At 35.2% G+C, this 22,818-nt stretch overlaps 3 long non-coding RNA genes across 8 annotated transcripts in view; 2 read left to right on the top strand and 1 right to left on the bottom strand.

Annotated features, from left to right (window-relative positions):
- Positions 1 to 22,818, top strand: part of LOC127869503 (uncharacterized) — a 99,339-nt gene that overhangs the window by 15,672 nt on the left and 60,849 nt on the right. The window lies entirely within an intron of this gene.
- LOC127869461 (uncharacterized) overlaps positions 1 to 22,818 on the top strand; it is an 80,636-nt gene that overhangs the window by 15,054 nt on the left and 42,764 nt on the right. The gene's annotated exons all lie outside the window — the stretch shown is intronic.
- Positions 30 to 22,818, bottom strand: part of LOC127869478 (uncharacterized) — an 82,243-nt gene continuing 59,454 nt past the window's right edge. For 2 of the 4 annotated variants that reach the window (XR_008044588.1, XR_008044584.1), the window contains exons 3-4: positions 2,225 to 2,305; positions 30 to 682 (exon numbers count right to left, since the gene is read on the bottom strand). This is a non-coding gene — a long non-coding RNA (uncharacterized LOC127869478). Of the gene's footprint in view, positions 683 to 2,224; positions 2,306 to 5,243; positions 5,356 to 5,925; positions 6,072 to 22,818 lie in introns of those variants that run through there. The other 2 variants (XR_008044587.1, XR_008044586.1) reach the window with 2 other exon arrangements.

Here is a 22,818-nt window from a genome sequence, read left to right as displayed (position 1 = left end):
AATTAAATGTTGCTGAAAACAGTAGAATATTCAAATTATGGACATTTTATTCTGTTAATAATGCTATCTTTATAACATTACAAATCAATAAAGCATGCTTAACAATAGCAGAACTCTTTTGACTATTAATTATCTTTTCCATTCTTTAAATCTTTACAAAATTCATTGTCCCACTAACACCATCCTATTAAACAGGTTATGGCTTCCAATTGTTAATCAACTATAAAGCATGAACAAAGACACAAATATCGCAGTATCTTTTGCAAATGATACAAATGTCCATGGCCTCGATACGGAACAAAAAGCAAGATTTCTTGTCAGGCGGTAAGCTGAATCCACGAGAACATTCGAAAAATTGTCCATTTAATGCGCCACCGGGCCGTTTCTATTTAAATGGGCATCATGAACAGAACTTGGCCATCCAGGACATATGTCCAAACATTTCAAGTTACTGTCACAGACTGCTTGAAGAACTAAACTGCTGATAAACAAGGACCTATGCTCAGATGTTGAAGCAGGACATGCACTGTGGGTTCCATCAACAGTCAAATCATTTTACATCATTCATGAAATCCATAGACAATGATCTTCAGCTCATGACGAGATTCTGGAAATCTGATGTACTGCTCCATCTTTGCTGACAAGACTCTACATGTTGAAATGACTGTGTAATGTTGAGTCCCTGAAATACAAAAGTAAAATTCATGCTAGAGTTTAGCCATATTAATTATGCTTGATTGCATTGAAAGCTTTAGGCTTATTAAGACATTCTAGAGTCCGTTTTCTGGGAATAATCAGTACTTTGTATATATGAAGATAAAGAGACCGCTAATAAACAGGGTTGAACCCAAAATGTTCCCATCACTAGGTGAACACCATATCCACTACGCCAGCCTGACAAAGTAAATGAAGTGAAGCTTCTAAGTTACGTCTCATTTGATTGTTAACAAGAGCACCGCCCTGCGGGTTCAGACCTCTCATCTATTTTTTTTAAAGTTGAAGGGACCTATCTCAATACTTCAATCACAAAGGAGGGAGAGGTGGGGTGGAGAAGGGTGTATAGTGTGGTGGTGTTGTCATTTATTACACTATCTTCAAAAATGAAAAAATGATAAAAATAAATATTTGTGTTTTTTAGCCATGTTTAAAAAAAATGGGCTGGGGGTATAGTGTGAGGGTGTGGTCATTTATTAGATGATCTTTCAAAATGAAAAAAAAGTACTTTTTTCTTTTGGGGGGGGGGGTGCGGGGGATGGTTTGGGTAGTCTATTGTGGTATGTCAGGTAACAGTTGCTTTGTAAGGCTTGTAAAGAAGTTATGGAAATTTTAGCAAAATTTAATAATTTCACCTTGAGAGTCATGGTCATTCAAAGGTCAAGGTAAAATTCAACTTGCCAGGTACAGTAACTTATGATAGCATGACAGTATTTGAAGTTTGAAAGCAATAGCCTTGGTACTTGAGAAGTAAAGTAGATCAAAACACAAAATTTAACCATATATTCAAAGTTACTAAGTAAGAAAAGGACCATAATTCCGTCAAAATGACAACCAGAGTTATATAACTTGTCCTGTTCTGTCCTCTTATGATAATTTGCGAGTGTTCCAAGTATGAAAGCAATATCTATGATACTTTAGGAGTAAAGTGGACCAAAACACAAAACATAACCAAATTTTCAATTTTCTAAGAATAAAAAGGGCACATAATACTTTTAAAATGCCAGTCAGAGTTACATAACTTTGTCTGCACAGTCCCTTTATGATAGTAAGTGTTGCAAGTATGAAGCAATAGCTTTGATACTTAACGATTAAAATGGACCTAAACACAAAACTTAACCAAATTTTCAATTTTCTAAGTAAAAAAAGGGCACATAATTCTGTTAAAATGCACGCCAGAGTTATCTAACTTTGCCTGCCCAGTCCCCTCATGGTATTAAGTAAATGTACTAAGTTTTATACTTGATACTTTATGAGAAAAGTGGACCTAAACACAAAACTTAACCGGACACCGACGCCAAGGTGATGACAATAGCTCATATTTTTTTTTCAAAAAAAATAGATGAGCTAATAAATAAAATGTAACAGATTGCACACTTGATTACACGATTTTTCATAAATACTCCTTCAGCTTTTTGTTTACATATGAAGGCTAGGGCCACTTTCTGCAAGCCTTACAAAAAAACTAACCATATTTGCAATTGTCAAGCCTCCTTCACATAAAATTTACCTTTGCTTATTCCAATATCCTTTTTCCAACAGACATTGTGCGCTCACGTACCATACATGGTGCCACAGTTTCACAGAATTCCTACAAAACAAGGGCTGTTTGTAAAACATGCATGCCCCCCATATGGGCTCTCCGTTGTAGTGACAGCCATTGTGTGAATATGTTTTTTGTCACTGTAACCTTGACCTTTGACCTAGTGACCTGAAAATAAATAGGGGTCATCTGCCAGTCATGATCAATGTACCTATGAAGTTTCATGATCCTAGCCATAAGCGTTTTTGAGTTATCATCTGAAAACCATTTTCCTATTTCGGGTCACTGTGACCTTTGACCTAGTGACCTGAAAATCGATAGGGGTCATCTGCGAGTCATGATCAATCTACCTATCAAGTTTCATGATCATAGGAATAAGCGTTGTTGAGTTATCATCCGGAAACCATTTTACTATTTCGGGTCACCGTGACCTTGACCTTTGACCTAGTGACCTGAAAATCGATAGGGGTCATCTGCGAGTAATTATCAATGTACATATGAAGTTTCATGATCCTAGGCGTTCTTGAGTTATCATCCGGAAACCATTTTACTATTTCGGGTCACCGTGACCTTGACCTTTGACCTAGTGACCTGAAAATCAATAGGGGTCATCTGCCAGCCCTTATCAATCTACCTACAAAGTTTCATGATCCTAGGCCTAAGCGTTCTTGAGTAATCATCCGGAAACAATTTTACTATTTCGGGTCACCTTGACCTTTGACCTAGTGACCTCAAAATCAATAGGGGTCATCTGCGAGTCATGATCAATGTACCTATGAAGTTTCATGATCCTAGCCCCAAGCGTTCTTGAGTTATCATCCGGAAACCACCTGGTGGACGGACCGACCGACAGACAGACCGACATGTGCAAAGCAATTTACCCCCTCTTCTTCGAAGGGGGGCATAATAAATGAAGTATACATTTACAATTCAAATTTCTTTTAAAAGAATGTGTAGGTAACTCAATTCCCTATATATTACTTTATTGTTATAAAATAAATTTCTTAATATTTAAACAGACATTTAACAAAAATTAACTTGATTCATCAAATTAATCATAATCGAATAATAGACCAGTTTCACAATATGAACACCGATTATATAGGCGATACTATTTTAAGATATCAATCATATCACCTGACGCGTCGAATTGCAGAACGAGGCTGAACGTGTAACTGCATTTTCTTTTGCTATGCAAATTGCGTTGAATATCAAGATTTTAATGCGAACTGACACTGGTTACAATTAAGTCAAACATATGCATACAGACAACCATCACATGTCATGCTGTGTTAAGTCAATAAATTAATAAGTAATTCTTATATAAAAATTATAATACCTAAATAATAATTCAAGGACATAATAGTTAATACTATTAGTGTATATTAATAAATTATATTTAATCTTTATAAATAACAAGAGATGTGTTCGTCAGAAACACAAAGCCCCCTACTGCGCCGCTTAAAAAAAAAATTATTATTATTTTTGACCTTTGACCTTGAAGGATGACCTTGACCTTGAACTTCCACCACTCAAAATGTGCAGCTTCATGAGATACACATGCATGCCAAATATCAAGTTGCTATCTTCAATATTGCAAAAGTAATGGTCAACGTTAAAGTTTTTTTTCGGTCGGACAGACTGACATACTGACTGACAGTTCAACCGCTATATGCCACCCTACCGGGGGCATAAAAATACGAGTTACCCATAAGCATCAGAGTAAATGTGGTCTGAAGACTAAACATCGATTATTGCACAAATCGAAGTCATAAATTAGCAGTATACAATACAAAGTATTACAAGACTACAATTCTCAAAGGTATGGATGTATTAGTGTGTGAACTATTTCATGAATCATTGAACATGTAAGAGTTGAATCAAGCATAAGACAAAGTCCTATAAAATAGAAGAAAATGACACTAATGTTTAGCATTAAATTTTTGAAATATTTAAAATATATAGGTATAAAGCACTTTATAATTATGATAAAACTGGCTAATATCTATACAGTATTTAGTTTCTCACAATCTGTTTGGACAGATGACTTTCAATGTTGACAATATCTTTTATGTTCAATAAAAGCAACAATTGAGAGTTTGGCGTTAAATTATTCCAAGAAACAGCTACGCAATGCTACAACCACGAGAAGGCATGGTCACATGGAGGTGTCATTAATTGTGTCAAATGACCAGATATCTGCAACCTATGGTTTATGACATCAGTGTTATTTAGTAATTGTCTGCACAGTATCTGATCATAACGAGGTTATGGGTTTGTGCTGAATACAGGGGTATTTAAACGCAAGATCTATCAATAAACAAAATAATTGATCGATCGCCCAAATAATGCGCAAACAAAGAGTGTCAGATAATCCAATAAGTTTTAGACTGTCAATGTACACACACTAAGAATTGAAAGCCATACTTGGAGTGTCAGAATTTGTGCAAAAAAAATGAATACAAACAAGTACTTTAATCAAGAAAATGTATTTCATATATTGGCACTTAAAATGGAAAGTATATATTAAGTAATTAACGGCTGATTCTGACAAAGTCAACTTGTGTTGGCAATATCATTAAATCGCTAAATGATCAAAAGCAGAGCAATATTGCGACGCACTATTAGAAATCTCTACACATTAAGCCTCATTCTCGAATTCTGCAAATCATTTGACTACACGCTATTGGCTTATTGTGAAAAGGGTCTATTCACTTATAAATATTTTAAAGAAGTAGATTTTCCATCACTACAGCGGCTGCATCATCTTAAAGGAAGTTTGGGAGTAAAATAGATCTACTCCAAGATTTTGTCACAAAAAACTTCAAACATACAACACTTTCAAGTGGAGAATTAGCCGCATTTAGTGGATGATTTAGAAACATGATTACTTTAAATTACATGTAATAGCTATTGAAAAGTTAAGTTATCCAGTTGTTCTTGCTGCAATGTGGATAAGAACAATGCAAACCAATAGCTGACAAACCTGATATCAGTGATATGTTGACCTTTGAAGTTGAAATTGAGACCTGAAATCTGTCTGTATAGAAAGGCACAATTTGTTTGGCATATCTTCAACCATTACTGGCAACACACACCTACAAAATTTATATATAAATTAAATAAAAACATAAATTTATTAATAATTTTATTCATTTATTTATGACGAAATGTTTTAATCTAGGTCAGCTATAACGAAACTAAAAACGGATTAAAAACAATACCTTATTTTAATTAATAGGTTGAAAACAAAAATAAATTTATTAATATATTGACGTTCAACTGAACGAATACAAGACACAAGTACATTACATTACAATAAGTTATTATTTCAGTCGCGTTCTGAGAAAACTGGGCTTAGTGCATGTGCGTAAAGTGTCATCCCAGATTAGCCTGTGCAGTCCGCACAGGCTAATCAGGGACGACACTTTCCGCATAAACTTGATTTTCGGTAAGGAGGGACTTCCTTGAAATTAAAAGTACCATAAAAGCGGAAAGTGTAATCCCTGATTAGCATGTGCGGACTGCACAGGCTAATCTGGGATGACACTTTACGCACATGCATTTAGCCCAGTTTTCTCAGAGCGCGGCTCATTTAATTTACGATTGTCAACATTATGCAAATTATCCGATAGTTTTACACAATATTAAAAAGTACAAATACAAACCAGGTAATACATGTAAATGATCGTATGCAATAAAGTTATTGATCCCAATCTGATCTATTTCCGAAGTATCTGCGAATCCATCGAGTAGAAACAATAACCATGCAATTCGCTCCGCCATCTTGAAACGTTATACTTACTGAACGCACTGATTGTGTTGCATTTGTTACAAAGTATCTGATTGGTTATTTCTAAGTATCGGATCCAATCAAATTTTTCGGGTAACTAGGGATTCCAACACCTAACAACCCGAGATTTGTATAGTAATTCAATGCTTAATTTTCGCGGACGATATTTGTGTTCCGCGCTTTTTGGATCTGGTATTTACTGGATTTTCTCTCTTTAATAGACTTCTTAAAATAGCATTCTACAATCTCCGCGCGATTTTAAACACTACTATTTGTACAGAGTAGATAAATAAGGTTCCGTGCGATTAATTGAGCCCGCTTTTTCTACAGGGTTGAAAAATAATTGCTCCGACGGAAAATATATGAAAGTTCCGCGCTTTTTAGATTACGATTTGTATGTAGTGTTTTATGGCCATGCTGGCATTGGTTTTTCGCGGAAAGTGAAAGTTCCGCGAAAAATGACAATCCCGATATTTACTATATAAGTATATGTATTTTAGCGGGGGTCCCCTTTGGCTTTCCATACCAAATACATTTTCATGCACCAAAACTGGATGTGTCATACGTCGCGTTAGCAAAATACATGTGTAATCGAATCAAACACAGCCGATGGATTTAGCTCTGATAGGATTCGTGGATTGCACATTCTAAACGGGAACAAAAATGACTTGTTGAATCATGGGCCAACCTTACACCAGTCGTATTGGTTGTATGGCTTTGGCTTAAATCATTTAAAACGCCTGTGGAAAACCTAATTGTTCGAACATATCAGCATATTAAGTTCACACATGCACATTTTTGCATCAACGCACCTTAATGCTAGAAGATTAATGTCGGTGATCAAAAGACGATTATTATTTTTTAACTGCAAATATGTTTTATTCCAAAATTACAACAGTGTGATTGGCGCTTAAAATGCCTCTTGGTTAACGATTACTTAAAAACGTTATAACACAAATAATAATTTTAATTTGACCGATTTAATAAATTACTCCCTCGCGCTGTGTCGACCTTTGTGGTACTGCTACTTTGTAATGCGAGTGATCTCCGCATGGATATTGGTCATCGCTACAGTTGAACGCGCTATGGGAGTTTGGGTGCCACATAGCGTTAAATTGATATGTCGTCCCAAAATAGCTGTTTTCATGATCGGTATGTGAATTGTGATGTCGATTTCTTAAATTCAACACTTAAGTTTTCATAATTATTCAAACTACGTCAAAGTATTGGTAAACTTAGTTTACAAAAATTAAACATAATTATACAATTTAAAAACAACTATAGGTATACATCTTCTTCAAACGCTATATGGATAGCAATTAGCCATTATGGTTCTTTTTTCGTGTTCATTTCAAAATAATTTATTATATTTTTGTTTCAGCACTCGTTTTTGGGATTCTTTTAGTTCCATATCTTCCTGTTGGCACTTGATTGGAATTGATGAAAGGAACAACATATACATATTGTTATTAGCAAGTGTCTTCGCTAATGTTAACATATTTAGATTTCTTTCGAGTATTTGATGTGTGCATGTTTTTTGTGGTCCCGTTCTGCATAATTATTGTGTGCAACATGTCAATTCTTTTTAACATAATTAAAAGCAAAAGAAGTCTTCAAGCTCGCGGCAATCAAACAACAGGTAACGGAGGTAGTCAACGACTGGTAAAAACAGTTACACGGCGGATAATTGTTTTAAGCCTCACATTCTGCATTTGCAATGCACCTTATGGCATTTTAAGAATAATTGAAATAGAGACCTATATGCTCTGGGCTGTTATGGTGGATATTTCCATCATACCAATGTATTTGAACAACGGGGTTAATTTTATAATGTATTATTGCATAAACTCTATCTATAATGCCCTCTGGCGGGGTGCAGAAACTCGGCAAAAGGAGGACTTGAACGGGAGAAATTGTGTATTAACAATGCGATTCACGTGCCGTTCAAGCCCTCTTATGTGTTTTTCATATCCATAATCTGGTCCGCGCACAGTTACTTCCCTTCTCCAGCCTTCGACGACTTTCCAAGCATAAATGGGGAACTGAATAAGCACCAGTTTCCTCACGTATGAAAGGATTATGACTATTTCAATCTACTTTACTTTTCAACTTATACCATTTGCACTCTCTTGACAACAGCTTTATTATATCGGCAACATCAATGATCTAAATGATCTAACATCTAAAAAATACAGTCATCCTTGGATTACATCAGAAGACTGGGACCAATTTAAACTTTATAAAAGTAAACTACAGAAAGAACTTAAGAATGCACACTGGTTTTACGTGAATGAATCCCTATCAAAGTCCATGGAAGATGGAAACAATAAGTCTTTTTGGAAATATATAAAATCAAAACGCACAGACAATGTGGGGAAAGAAACCCTGAGTTAAGTGAACCTTGTTACCCTGAATAACAGAATTAAATATAACAATTCCTGGAGTAGAAAAACTTCTAAAGGCAATAAATGTAAATAAAGCTAGTGGACCGGACAGTATTCCGAATAAAGTACTCCGCCATTGCTCAGAGGAACTTTCACCTTCAGTAACCCATATCTTCCAGTTAAGCCTATCTACAGGAATCTTACCAACAGACTGGAGAAACGCAAACGTCACACCTATATTTAAAAAGGGCAAACGTCATGAAGCTAGTTATTACCGCCCAGTATCATTAACAAGCGTCTGCTGTAAAACTTTAGAACACATTTTGTGCCGACACATCTTAAATCATCTAGAGCGATATGACATACTAACATCACTTCAACACAGATTTCGTAGTGGACATTCCTGTGAAAGCCAGTTAATACTTACTATGGATGATTTTATGAAAATGTATGACAAAAAGAAACAAATAGACATGGCTATATTAGATTTTAGTAAGGCGTTTGATACAGTACCACATCGGAAACTTCTATACAAACTTGAAAATTATGGAATAAAGGGTAACATCTTAAAATGGATCCAATCGTTCTTAATGGAAAGAAGCCAAAAAGTTATTGTTGTAGGTGAATCCTCTTCTACATGCACAGTAGACTCAGGAGTGCCCCAGGGTACAGTGCTCGGTCCTAATATTTTTGTGCCATATCAATAACCTCCCAAAAAGTGAAACATCACAAATACGTCTCTTCGCCGACGATTGTCTTTTCTATCTACCAATAAACTCTTTTGTAGATCATATCAACCTACAAAAGGACTTACATTCACTTGAAAAATGGTAAAAAAACTGGGGAGTGAGGTTTTACAAAACAAAGTGTTATCTCATGACAATGCATAGACAACGTGTACCATCAACATTTAACTATTCTCTGAACAACCATCTCTTTAAAAAAGGTTGAAAATAATCCATATCTAGGAGTCCTGATCAGTGAAAACTTTTAAAGTGGTCAACACATGTTAATAAAGTCTGTAACAGAGAAGCAGTATTCTTGGATTCATCGGGAGAAATTTAAGACACAGCAACAAAAACTTCAAAGGGCAGGCATACATATCATTAGTACGTTCAATTTTGGACTATGCAAGCATTGTTTGGGATCCATATCTTCAAAAAGACATTGATACACTGGAAGGAGTACAACGGCGTGCAGCCTGTTTTGTCTGTAACAACTACAAAAGCAAGAGCAGCGTAACAGAAATGCTCAAAGAACTGAAATGGCAACCATTGAAGGACCGACGTAGAGACCAACGATTGGTCTTCTTCCACAAGATCATCTACGACCTGGTGGCCGTCCCCGCTGACAATCTTCTAGAAGTCAACAAACGCTCACAACGTAACTCTAATTCTAAATCCATCAAACTGGCAACAAGTAACACTGACATTTATAAATACTCGTTACCAGACAGTGAATTGACTTGTACAAAAAGTGATCTATTCAAAAGTGTTCTTATTAAATCGTGCTATTAACAGTTTAACATCAAAGGACACACACCACACCCTCGATAAGTTTTGCTCATATGTGATCTAATTTCGAGTACCACACAGATACAGAAACAGAATAAAGTTAAGGTTATTTACTCAACACTTTCAAAAGACTATGCTGTAAATGTAAGTGTTTATGTACCTTCTACGTTCCTGCTGTAAATTACAAAATAATTCCTCATTTCTTACTTTGCGCGGCTGCATTTCAACTTTGCATTAATCCACTGTTTAAACACATTTTAAATCGAAAACTACCTATCCGAAGGTAAAGCCTCGTCATTTCGGATGATGACCGAGTGAGGCATATGTAAAACACAACCTTGAACTGTATTGGAATAATCGAATTATTTTGTCGATGTCGAATGAACAAAACATATTGTTTTCAATGTTATTTAAAATTATTTTAGTATGTGTGATTTGTTTATGCAATAATAGCGAAAATACACATTTTCTCGGACATGATCATCTGCGGGCGCTCTCAAAAACCGTTCCACGAAAGAAGATGTGGCAGGAAAGAAGAAGCCAACAATGCATTTAAGAATCAATTTCGGTAGAGAGAGAGAGAGAGATGCAGGAACGGATTTTTCGAGCGCCCGCAGATGATCATGCCCTCGAAAACGTGTATTATCCCTATATTGTATGACAGGATCAGGATTTAGACAGGACTAAATGGCAATTTGTAAATGCAGAAATCTAACATAACATCATTGCTAAATGCTTTCCCTCATTTATATAAGAATACAGAAAGTAAACACGGTATATGCTATTATTTTTTAAGACAAAAACAGAGTTTATGACTATTTAAAAGACATTCCTATGTGTTGCTTTACTAATATGTATTTGTGCTTCTACAGTAAAAATAAATATAATTCGATTTATTAATTCGGTTGTGTTTATAAATTTCAAAAGCATAATAATTCATTAGCAAATGAAAATATTTTTTTCTATTAAGTTTCAAATTCAAAATAATGTTTGTTAAACACATGTTTAAACGAGTAATACATACATAACAGACGATCAGACATAAATCGAAAAACGTGCTGAATTCTCCCGACTATGAACATTCCATTGTAGATGGTCATATTGAACAGATATACACTTATATGCAAGTTAAGTTTAGAAAATAGACAAGTACATAAATTTGACACACATTTTATACACAAGATTAACGTTTGGATAATGTGTTTATTAAAAAAGTAAACACTATTCTTTATTACGCGGTGTGCATTACGTGTTTCGGCTTCAGAAGATTATTGGTATGGACGGTATTTGTTGATTTCAGTATAAGACAGTGTAATCATTTCATTAATAGTACTACAGGAGAAATGTTCATGATAACGTGCGATTTATGTATTAACTTTCGAACTTAAATTGCACGACATAACAGTTCGTGCATTTGGACATAATTAATATGATGACATTAAGAGGTAATGTAGAGCTTCAGATCATGCATCGTTGTGGCTAGATCATAGTCTTTTATTGAATGTGTTTATTTATGTTATGCTGTTTAACATGTTGAATTTAAAACTGACGATGAGGTCATTTACCTATTGTTAAAACAGATTTATAAAAGTCCCACATAGCTTTGTACCAAGCAAGTGTGAAACCTGATCACTTTATTCCAATTAAAGAGTATTGCCTAGTTTATTGTGATTGAAATTTTCCAATCATTCACATAGGAATGTTCAGCATACGATTATCTGTGTTTGATATTTGTCAATATAAATGCTACGCTATTTGTTAGAAAAATGGATACCAGACGCCGATATGCGAACAGAATCATTATTAGATTGAGATGTAGCATGTCACAATACTTTGTTTCTACTAGAACTTTGTATGTTTATGTGTACTTTTTATACAAAATCTTAGTTTTGTCACATTTATTCCTATGTGATATCATGTATCATTATCTGAAAACAACTAATCTTTATATGGGTCGTGTTCTGAGAAAACTGGGCATAATGCATGCGCGTAAAGTGTCATCCCAGATTAGCCTGTGCAGTCCGCACAAGCTAATCAGGGACGACACTTTCCACGTAAACTTGATTTTCGGTAAGGAGGGACTTCCTTGAAACTAAAAATACCATAAAAGCGGAAAGTCTCGTCCCTGATTAGCCTGTGCGGACTGCACAGGCTAATCTGGGATGACACTTTACGCACATGAATTAAGCCCAGTTTTTTTCAGAACGCGGCTCATATCTTTATATATCACAAAACTGTTTGCTTCTTGAAGCCATTGTGTTAATACTATGTTATACTATTAATGTTGGAGGTAATAGTGTATTAGGATCATATAATTAAACTTTTACCAGTAAGGCACATATTAATGTTTTGTTATGGTAGAAAGAGGTATGATATAATATTTATTTTCTGTATTAAAGCATTACAGTTTAGAAAATATTTACTTAATTTGACAATACGTGTATTACCGAAATTAATAGTTATCTATAAAGAAGTAGTTTACCAAAAAGAATTCAAAGATTTATGATTTCTTTTCGTATCAATAAAAAAAATATCTTGTGTATCGTAAAAAAGGTAACCGAAACTTTCCTACCATATTTTTTTGATGGCACTGTGAGTGTTAGCCAAGTTGTCGCCATAAAGGAAATATAATACTATAAGTATGGACGGGTGCTGAATTAGACAGCTTTGTGGACTTTGTTAAGTTTATTCATGTGTTCTTAAATAGCTACGAAAGCCAATCTTTTTACAACTCTATTAGGAGATAAAGGTCACAAAAGGCGTATAGTTGCCTTATGCAAAAAATAAAATCAACATTAGACCGTTTCAGAATTAAGATTACAAAATTATCTCCCCTGAATACTCATCTTCTTCATTTTTTGTCTCATAGACTGGTTCACTACATTTTTTGACAGTCTTTACCAAACACAATTTCGGTAAATATAACCCGTCTAAAATGTTTTGCCTGAATATTCGATTTCTTTCGAATTTATTTGCTTTGATCTTTTCGATATCTTATTGTTATTATTATCCTGACAAATCACAAACGCTTGTCAAAAAATTATTTGTTTTACACATTATAGTTGGCATCTATATTTTCGCAGTATTCTAGCGGTATTTCAATAACGACACCCTACTGTTAACTTGTCAGAATTCGTGACGCATTTTCCATTCGCTCTCAGACAGCAGTTTTACATGGTATCATGAGCAATATTCTGGTAAGTTGTGGTTGTTATCCATCAGAAATATATATTTATTCACAAAATTTAACGATATTCCGATTTAACTTTTTATTCTTTTAGCTTATTTTCAACGTATTTACACCTCGTCTGCTCACACTTGGCCGATATCCCGAAAGGTTACATATCACCAAATAAAGTTTAGGCCTAAAACCACAAAATCTAATACCGTTGGATTTTCGTTCCGAAATTTTTCGTAACACATCTTCCAGATTCGAAATGAAAAAACCAACAACAGGACATTTAGAAATTGTCTGCATCATTTATCAAATTTTAAGATTTAAGTTGGTTTTCCGTTTTTAGAAGCTGTTTGCCAAGGCAAGAGCTGGGCTGCCGCATCACACAACTCCAGCCATTCTATTTAGCAAAACTGACAGTTTTGGTTTCCAGAAATAAACAAAGCAGGGATTCCTGAACTATCGATGTTTCCAAGCTATACACAGAGTTATTTGCTGTGGTGATCTTATTATTTATTGGTTCTGTTAGTTTACTTGTATGGAACATGTGTAAATTTTTATAGAACTTTGAAAAGTCAATATCTGTATATCTATAAACAAAAATCAGCAATGACATTATAAGATCAGATGTGCAAACATTTCAAAGGGTTGTTAAATTAACAATTTGAATGATGCTGAAGAAATATGAAGGTTCCCTTGCAAATTTAGTCTGTATATCGACAAGTGTCTGCCAGTAAATGTCAAACTAGTAATACAAAACTTACCACAAGTATGTAAAAGAACTAAGTACCTGTTGTGATCATTTTTAGTAAGATAGTTTAATTCTAAACAGTAGCAAATAGCTTGTTTAGTTAGTGCATAATGCCATAAATATGATTTCCTTTCTATTGTGTAATTAACAAATTTGTTGTTACTTGTTGTTCCATGAAAACTGTTTTATGCGCTAGTACAAAATCAGCATGGTTATCCCCACGCTTTTCGGAGAAAAAGTGGGGATATTGTGGTTATCTCCGTCTTCCGTCCGTCCGTCATGGCCACTTTCTCCTCCTACACTATAAGCACTAGAACCTTAAAACTTACACACATGTTAGTTATGGGATAAAGATTTTTTTTGGATTCATGTAAGTTTCAATGCCGTAATAAATGCGACAAAATTTATCATTTTTAAACATCCTTCACTATATTCTTTTTACTTTGATTTTGCGATGCTCGTCCCAAATTTAACTAAGAATAGATGTCTATATTGAATTTAAAATGGTATTTGGTGGGTTGGGCAGTGATATGAACACGTCATTGAATAACGACACAATACGTGTTTTCACAATTACAATCTTTCCTTTTGGTGTTAAAAAAGTTATTTTTCAATTTTCATAATATATTCTACTTAAACAATATTTTCATCGTTATTTATTTCAACCATTTATGACAGGTTGCCAACCTAGAAATAAATTCCAAGTATTTTAAAGCTTTATTGCGTCCATTTTAATTCCATTTTGTTTTGATGGTATCGAAACTATATTTGAGCTTGCCAATCCATAAAACAATGTTTTAGCAAAAAATTTACATTAAGATATGACATATTTGCAAAATCATGTATAGCATTAAGTTTGAAAAGTAGCCTGTTGTATTGGATTTGTTCTACGCCTCGTAAATATTGTCTTTGACCTGTAATTTTAAGATTTTATTTAAAAAGTTTATTTCGAACCTTAGGGTTATTAACAGTTTTGTAGTTAAAGTAATTTAATTCAGGATCTATAACGAGGTTAAAATCAGCACAACTGATAAATGATTCTTTTTTTAAGTCTTTCAATAATGTAAAAGATATCAGTAAAAAAGGATGGTGAGTCAGTATTTGTTCCTGTTCTTAATTTGAACCTGTTTTCAGTCAGGAAATTTAATCAATAGCAGCATAATACTCAGTAACAAGCACTTCCATTTTTAACTTGTCTAACATTAAAAAGGTATGCAATACATTATTAATGGAAGTTATATTTTTGAAAATTGTTTAAAAATTTAGTCTGAATCATCAAAAATGACCATTGTGAAAAAAATTGAATTGACATGTGTAAAAACTCACAGTCATGCCTGAAAAAAAAACTTATAATGAATAATAAATTGTTGTCGTACTGCCAAAGTCAGTTTGGTTAACGGCTGCCACGTATTCTAAGTACATTTTTTTCAAAAGCATTTGTTTAATTGTCAGTGTTTGAGTTTTTTGTAAGAACATAGAACTTAATAATTAAACATGCGTATCTGATCAATGACCTTAGTTATTTAGTTCTTACCGTTAAACTTTATCTCTTGGTAAAAGCACCATTATGGTTAGCGAGTATGTATCGGACATCAGTATTTACCGGACGTTCTATTCATTTCATGTTCTGTAACGCTAAACACATTTTGCTTCGTCATATACTTACAGACGTTTGTTTTCTTAAAGTTCACAGCAGCACATCGTTCAAAGAGAAGTAATATTGTTAACCAATTGTTATTTTTACAATTTTGGTCGCAATGAAATGTGACCTACGCGCGTGGAGATGCGCATGCTCAAAAGACATCTCTTATTTAGGCCCGACCTGTACGTTGGATACTTTCATTCGTCGTCTACAATATTGCAGCTTTTACTTGTTTTCGTATAACCTTTTATTTTACCAAAAGATGGGGTGGTGTATGTGCACCCTTTATTTAAATTTATAGGTGATTTACATTAAAACTCGACAAACTGTGTTGTGTACATATATCTGAATTGCTCACAAAATGTATTTATTAAACATTGTAATAAAATAGAAATAAAACGCTTTTAACATTATAAATTCACTTTTTGAATTCAATCCCTCGAAAAAGATATTCTGATTTGAACAAAGATCTATAAATAAACATGTATAAAAAGCCACTACGCATTAACATATTTACTAACAGGCATAATTAAAGAATATATAATATCTCTACGCAATTACCTATTTAACAATAGGCAGCCGTTATGCATATATAATACCGCTGCTTAGTAACCTACTTACCAATAGGCAGACGTTATGACTGTATAATACCGCTGCTTAGTAACCTTCTTACCAATAGACAGACGTTATGACTATATAATACCGCTGCTTAGTAACCTGCTAACCAATAGACAGACGTTATGACTATATAATACCGCTGCTTAGTAACCTACTAACCAATAGACAGACGTTATGACTATATAATACCGCTGCTTAGTAACCTACATACCAATAGGCAGACGTTATGACTGTATAATACCGCTGCTTAGTAACCTTCTTACCAATAGACAGACGTTATGACAATATTATACTGCTGTTTAGTAATCTACATACCAGTAGGCAGACGTTATGACTGTATAATACCGCTGTTTAGTAATCTACTTACCAATAGGCAGACGTTATGACTATATAATACCGCTGCTTAGTAATCTACTTACCAATAGGCAGACGTTATGACTGTATAATACTGCTGCTTAGTAACCTACATACCAATAGGCAGACGTTATGACTGTATAATACCGCTGCTTAGTAATCTACTTACCAATAGGCAGACGTTATGACTATATAATACCGCTGCTTAGTAATCTACTTACCAATAGGCAGACGTTATGACTATATAATACCGCTACGTAGTAACCTACTTACCAATAGGCAGACGTTATGACTGTATAATACCGCTGCTTAGTAACCTACATACCAATAGGCAGACGTTATGACTGTATAATACCGCTGCTTAGTAATCTACTTACCAATAGGCAGACGTTATGACTGTATAATACCGCTGCTTAGTAACCTACTTACCAATAGGCAGACGTTTTGACTATATAATACCGCTGCTTAGTAACCTACATACCAATAGGCAGACGTTAACACTGTATAATACCGCTGCTTAGTAACCTCCTTACCAATAGGCAGACGTTATGACTATATAATACCGCTACGTAGTAACCTACTTACCAATAGGCAGACGTTATGACTGTATAATACCGCTGCTTAGTAACCTACTTACCAATAGGCAGACGTTATGACTGTATAATACCGCTGCTTAGTAACCTTCTTACCAATAGACAGACGTTATGACTGTATAATACCGCTGCTTAGTAACCTACTTACCAATAGGCAGACGTTATGACTGTATAATACCGCTGCTTAGTAGCCTACTTACCAATAGACAGACGTTATGACAATATTATACTGCTGTTTAGTAATCTACATACCAATGGACAGACGTTATGACTATATAATACCGCTGCTGAGTAACCTACTTACCAATAGACAGACGTTATGACTATATAATACTGCTGCTTAGTAATCTACATACCAATAGGCAGACGTTATGACTATATAATACCGCTGCTTAGTAACCTACTAACCAATAGGCAGACATTATGACTATATAATACTGCTGCTTAGTAGCCTACTTACCAATAGGCAGACGTTATGACTATATAATACCGCTGCTTAGTAACCTACTTACCAATAGGCAGACGTTATGACTATATAATACTGCTGCTTAGTAACCTACTTACCAATAGGCAGACGTTATGACTATATAATACCGCTGCTTAGTAATTTACTTACCATTAGGCAGACGTTATGACTATATAATACCGCTGCTTAGTAACCTACTTACCAATAGGAAGACGTTATGACTGTATAATACCGCTGCTTAGTAACCTACTTACCAGTAGGCAGACGTTATGACTATATAATACCGCTACGTAGTAACCTACTTACCAATAGGCAGACGTTATGACTATATAATACCGCTGCTTAGTAACCTACATACCAATAGGCAGACGTTATGACTGTATAATACCGCTACGTAGTAACCTACTTACCAATAGGCAGACGTTATGACTATATAATACCGCTGCTGAGTAACCTACTTACCAATAGGCAGACGTTATGACTGTATAATACCGCTGCTTAGTAACCTTCTTACCAATAGACAGACGTTATGACAATATTATACTGCTGTTTAGTAATCTACATACCAATAGACAGCCGTTATGTCTATATAATACTGCTGCTTAGTAACCTACATACCAATAGGCAGACGTTATGACTGTATAATACCGCTGCTTAGTAACCTACTTACCAATAGACAGACGTTATGACAATATTATACTGCTGTTTAGTAATCTACATACCAATAGACAGACGTTATGACTATATAATACCGCTGCTGAGTAACCTACTTACCAATAGACAGACGTTATGACTATATAATACTGCTGCTTAGTAATCTACATACCAATAGGCAGACGTTATGACTATATAATACCGCTGCTTAGTAACCTACTAACCAATAGGCAGACATTATGACTATATAATACTGCTGCTGAGTAGCCTACTTACCAATAGGCAGACGTTATGACTATATAATACCGCTGCTTAGTAACCTACTTACCAATAGGCAGACGTTATGACTATATAATACTGCTGCTTAGTAACCTACTTACCAATAGGCAGACGTTATGACTATATAATACCGCTGCTTAGTAATTTACTTACCATTAGGCAGACGTTATGACTATATAATACCGCTGCTTAGTAACCTACTTACCAATAGGAAGACGTTATGACTGTATAATACCGCTGCTTAGTAACCTACTTACCAGTAGGCAGACGTTATGACTATATAATACCGCTACGTAGTAACCTACTTACCAATAGGCAGACGTTATGACTATATAATACCGCTGCTTAGTAACCTACATACCAATAGGCAGACGTTATGACTGTATAATACCGCTACGTAGTAACCTACTTACCAATAGGCAGACGTTATGACTATATAATACCGCTACGTAGTAACCTACTTACCAATAGGCAGACGTTATGACTATATAATACCGCTGCTTAGTAACCTACTTACCAATAGGCAGACGTTATGACTATATAATACCGCTGCTTAGTAACCTACTTACCAATAGGCAGACGTTATGACTATATAATTCTGCTGCTTAGTAACCTATTTACCAATAGGCAGACGTTATGACTATATAATACCGCTGCTTAGTAATTTACTTACCAATAGGCAGACGTTATGACTATATAATACTGCTGCTTAGTAACCTACTTACCAATAGGCAGACGTTATGACTGTATAATACCGCTGCTTAGTAACCTACTTACCAATAGGCAGACGTTATGACTGTATAATACCGCTGCTTAGTAGCCTACTTACCAATAGACAGACGTTATGACAATATTATACTGCTGTTTAGTAATCTACATACCAATGGACAGACGTTATGACTATATAATACCGCTGCTGAGTAACCTACTTACCAATAGACAGACGTTATGACTATATAATACTGCTGCTTAGTAATCTACATACCAATAGGCAGACGTTATGACTATATAATACCGCTGCTTAGTAACCTACTAACCAATAGGCAGACATTATGACTATATAATACTGCTGCTTAGTAGCCTACTTACCAATAGGCAGACGTTATGACTATATAATACCGCTGCTTAGTAACCTACTTACCAATAGGCAGACGTTATGACTATATAATACTGCTGCTTAGTAACCTACTTACCAATAGGCAGACGTTATGACTATATAATACCGCTGCTTAGTAATTTACTTACCATTAGGCAGACGTTATGACTATATAATACCGCTGCTTAGTAACCTACTTACCAATAGGAAGACGTTATGACTGTATAATACCGCTGCTTAGTAACCTACTTACCAGTAGGCAGACGTTATGACTATATAATACCGCTACGTAGTAACCTACTTACCAATAGGCAGACGTTATGACTATATAATACCGCTGCTTAGTAACCTACATACCAATAGGCAGACGTTATGACTGTATAATACCGCTACGTAGTAACCTACTTACCAATAGGCAGACGTTATGACTATATAATACCGCTGCTGAGTAACCTACTTACCAATAGGCAGACGTTATGACTGTATAATACCGCTGCTTAGTAACCTTCTTACCAATAGACAGACGTTATGACAATATTATACTGCTGTTTAGTAATCTACATACCAATAGACAGCCGTTATGTCTATATAATACTGCTGCTTAGTAACCTACATACCAATAGGCAGACGTTATGACTGTATAATACCGCTGCTTAGTAACCTACTTACCAATAGACAGACGTTATGACAATATTATACTGCTGTTTAGTAATCTACATACCAATAGACAGACGTTATGACTATATAATACCGCTGCTGAGTAACCTACTTACCAATAGACAGACGTTATGACTATATAATACTGCTGCTTAGTAATCTACATACCAATAGGCAGACGTTATGACTATATAATACCGCTGCTTAGTAACCTACTAACCAATAGGCAGACATTATGACTATATAATACTGCTGCTGAGTAGCCTACTTACCAATAGGCAGACGTTATGACTATATAATACCGCTGCTTAGTAACCTACTTACCAATAGGCAGACGTTATGACTATATAATACTGCTGCTTAGTAACCTACTTACCAATAGGCAGACGTTATGACTATATAATACCGCTGCTTAGTAATTTACTTACCATTAGGCAGACGTTATGACTATATAATACCGCTGCTTAGTAACCTACTTACCAATAGGAAGACGTTATGACTGTATAATACCGCTGCTTAGTAACCTACTTACCAGTAGGCAGACGTTATGACTATATAATACCGCTACGTAGTAACCTACTTACCAATAGGCAGACGTTATGACTATATAATACCGCTGCTTAGTAACCTACATACCAATAGGCAGACGTTATGACTGTATAATACCGCTACGTAGTAACCTACTTACCAATAGGCAGACGTTATGACTATATAATACCGCTACGTAGTAACCTACTTACCAATAGGCAGACGTTATGACTATATAATACCGCTGCTTAGTAACCTACTTACCAATAGGCAGACGTTATGACTATATAATACCGCTGCTTAGTAACCTACTTACCAATAGGCAGACGTTATGACTATATAATACTGCTGCTTAGTAACCTACTTACCAATAGGCAGACGTTATGACTATATAATACCGCTGCTTAGTAATTTACTTACCAATAGGCAGACGTTATGACTATATAATACCGCTGCTTAGTAACCTACTTACCAATAGGAAGACGTTATGACTGTATAATACCGCTGCTTAGTAACCTACTTACCAATAGGCAGACGTTATGACTATATAATATTGCTGCTTAGTAACCTACTGACCAATAGGCAGACGTTATGACTATATAATACCGCTGCTTAGTAACCTACATACCAATAGGCAGACGTTATGACTATATAATACCGCTGCTTAGTTACCTACTTACCAATAGCCAGACGTTATGACTATATAATACCGCTGCTTAGTAACCTACTTACCAATAGGCAGACGTTATTACTATATAATACCGCTGCTGAGTAACCTACTTACCAATAGGCAGACGTTATGACTGTATAATACCGCTGCTTAGTACCCTACTTACCAATAGGCAGACGTTATGACTATATAATACCGCTGCTTAGTAACCTACATACCAATAGGCAGACATTATGACTATATAATACTGCTGCTTAGTAACCTACTTACCAATAGGCAGACGTTATGACTATATAATACCGCTGCTTAGTAACCTACTTACCAATAGGCAGACGTTATGACTATATAATACCGCTGCTTAGTAACCTACATACCAATAGGCAGACGTTTTGACTATATACTACCGATGCTTAGTAATCTACTTACCAATAGGCAGACGTTATGACTATATAATACCGCTACGTAGTAACCTACTTACCAATAGGCTGACGTTATGACTGTATAATACCGCTGCTTAGTAACCTACTTACCAATAGGCAGACGTTATGACTGAATAATACCGCTGCGTAGTAACCTACTTACCAATAGGCAGACGTTATGCATATATAATACCGTTACGTAGTTTACTATCTACCGACAGACAGACGTTATGCATATATAATACCTTTACGTAGTAACCTACTTACCATAGACAGACGTTAACCATATATAGTAACTTTCTTACCAATAGGCAGAGGTTCAAATCTGGAAAACGTGATTTATCTATAACACCGATACGTAGATACCTAGCACTTAACTAATATAAATCCCATTTATTATGAATAAATAGTAACCTTCTTACTAATACGCAGTCGCATATGATGAGCTACGTCGTAACCTACTTACCAATAAGACGACGTGAGGCACATATAATGAGCTACGTCGTAACCTACTAACCAATAAGACGACGTGAGGCACATATGATGAGCTACGTCGTAACCTACTTACCAATAAGACGACATGAACACATATGATGAGCTACGTCGTAACCTACTTACCAATAAGACGACATGAGGCACATATGATGAGCTACGTCGTAACCTACTTACCAATAAGACGACATGAGGCACATATGAATAGCTACGTCGTAACCTACTTACCAATAAGACGACATGAGGCACATATGATGAGGTACGTAATAACATACTTACCAAAAGGCAGACTTCAGGCGTATATATTACCGTTTTGTTTTGTCGTAACCTTATTACCGATTGGCAGACCTTGGGCGTTTATATTAGCGTTACGTTATAACCTATAAATCCATAAGCAGACGTTTGGCGCGTACGATAACGTAATGTCGTAGCCTACTTACAAATAAAGAGACTTGAGGAATATATATTATCTCTAC

The sequence above is a fragment of the Dreissena polymorpha genome, chromosome 1 (assembly GCF_020536995.1).
Source record: "Dreissena polymorpha isolate Duluth1 chromosome 1, UMN_Dpol_1.0, whole genome shotgun sequence".
NCBI classification, from domain to species: domain Eukaryota; kingdom Metazoa; phylum Mollusca; class Bivalvia; order Myida; family Dreissenidae; genus Dreissena; species Dreissena polymorpha.
The sequence above is the reverse complement of the archived record's forward strand: the minus strand, read 5'-3'. Positions and strand labels throughout refer to the sequence as shown.